Source organism: Lucilia cuprina, chromosome 2 (assembly GCF_022045245.1).
Source record: "Lucilia cuprina isolate Lc7/37 chromosome 2, ASM2204524v1, whole genome shotgun sequence".
Lineage (NCBI taxonomy): Eukaryota > Metazoa > Arthropoda > Insecta > Diptera > Calliphoridae > Lucilia > Lucilia cuprina.
In genome coordinates, this window is record NC_060950.1 from 15488457 (window position 1) to 15491118 (window position 2662).

A 2662-nucleotide genomic window follows, 5' to 3' on the forward strand; every position below is an offset into this window, starting at 1 on the left:
AACTGAACTAGAACTGAACTAGAACTGAACTAGAACTGAACTAGAACTGAACCAGAACTGGACTGGAGCTAAATACGATTTTTTAAGTGTCTGTCTATTACCGTCCCATCAATGTTTACCTACATATACAATCATATGAATAACATAAATGACATAAATTGTCATGATGCAGCTGTTTTTTCGCGATGTTTTGACATGTTTACAAATCCAAAAACAGCGTCAATAACAAGATTTGTGACTGAGAAGGGAAGATACGAAGTACGCAAGTATTTTTAAGTTTTTTGTATGCGTGGTGTAATTTGTCGCCAACATCACATTAACATAACATCTGTTTGGTACACTGTCTGAGGCATCATACTCATCAATATACAAATATATTATATAATCGTCATCATAGTCGCATCAACGTTAAGGTCCTTACCAACACGACAATGTAGAAATTAAGACTTGTTTTTTTGTCTGCGTTTGTATAAATAAATATGCTGATGTCTATTTATGTTCGTTAATATTAATATTTGTTGTTATTGTTGTTGTTCTTCTTGTTATTTACAATGTGTATGTTTTTTTTTTTTCGAGGGAAAAATTTTACCAATTTTATTCTTTATTGTTATTTGTTTGATATTCATATTTTGTGAAAAAACGCATGTATGTATTTAAATATCCCATTGCCATCAACACATACCTTGTGCAATAGTATGAATGTAAATGTTTTCAATTGTGTGAAAGTAAAACGCACATACATATATTTACTCCAAGTTGTACTATATTATTTTAAAGGACTTTTATGTAATTTTATCCTGATATTGTTGCTATTGACGTTATTGAACAGATTTCTTCTTATTTGTTTGTATTGGTTTTTTGCCAGCATGTGGAGCTGAACATTCTTGCCACAACATAGTAATGGCAAAAACAACAGTTACCTTCATGACAACGCCACCACATATGTTTGTATGTATGTACTTTCGGACGAGGCGAATTGAGTGGGCATGATTTTTTGGTTGTTATTATTTATGTTGTATAAGTGTGTTTACTTTATTGTGGTAATTGATATTGAAAACAGGTTAAATGAACAATATACATACACACAATAATTTATTAATTTAAAAGACATTTTATAAACAAATAGGAATTTTATTTTGTATGAAAAATTGAAAAAGGTTTAAACTTTTTGAGTTAATTAAAAAAAATATAATTAGAAGCCATAATATATAATGCTGCTAATTTATTTATATTTACAGAAAAAAATCCTTATAAAGGTATCCTTGCATTAAAATCGAAGTATTTTTTTTTTGTACTAGAAATAAAATCATAAAAATTGTTGAGACATTTAATGTAACAATCTAATCTAACGCTTTTAATATATTTCAAGTGCTTGTACTGAATTATTCTTGGAAGAAGTAATAAAATCAAATTAATAGCTCTATATATGAAGGCTTTATAAGTGTTTTTTAACCTTTAAATCATTGTCAGAAAGTGGAAATTTAACGTAATTATGATCTCAAAAACTTTATTCGATGGGCTAGGCGTATATACAAAATTTTTTTATCAAATTACCTTGCGAATTGCATCCTGTAGTGCGGACGGGCTGATATAGAGACGAATAGACAGACGTAGAGTGATTTTTAGCCGATTGCTATACTCTTGATATCAAAAACATCAACACAAACGCCTAATACCCTCCCTACTATAGTGGTAACATATACAGCAACAAATACAGTAACCAAGTTTTTATACTAACCTAAAAGAAAGTATCTATTTTATATCTTATTAAGATCGACTTAGCCGCCTTTTTTAATGGCTTTTGTAATATTTTTTATGAATATTAAGTATTACTGGGGAGGGAATATTGCTGATGTTTGTAACGCACAATAATATTGGTCCTATACCCACTTTAAATTATTCTAATCAGCCTAGAATCATTTTTTGAGTTGATTTAGCTATGTCCGTCCGTCCGTCCGTCTGTCCGTCTGTCCGTCTGTCTGTCTGTCTGTCTATCTATCTGCCTGTTCGTCTGTCTATCTATCTGTCTGTATGTTTGTCTATCTGTCTGTTCGTCTGTCTATCTGTCCGTCCATGTAAACTTTGTAATCAAACTACAAGTCGCAATTTTGAAGATAATTCAATGAAATTTGGTACATGATCTTCTATTGCATCAGAGATGAAGCCTATTAAACATTCTTAAGATCAGTCCATTATTTCACCTACCATCCATACAACTACTACAAGGTTTACAAACTACAGTTCTCAATTTTAGAGATAATTCAATGAAATTTGGCGTATGATCTTCTATGGTACATGAAACTTATTGAAAATGGTTAACAACGTAAAAGCCCTCCGAATAGGGCTTTTACGTTCAAACATCATAATTATGTTTAATATACTCGAATCGTGCAAAACCAAGTTCTATGCTTAATTATGGGGCCTCATTTGTCCCTAGCTTCTATAAAAAGCTCACTTCAAAATTTGACTTAAATGTCCACAATTTTATTTAACAATAAATGATACAATTCAACTTGAATGTTTTACTATGAAAACTAAATCACACTTTATTGTTATAACAAGTGTAAGGTATTATATGCTCGGCAACGCCCGACTATTATTTCTTATTTGTTTTTATTTTAACATGTTTTTGCAAACCTTTCAAATTAAATAATAAAAAAAT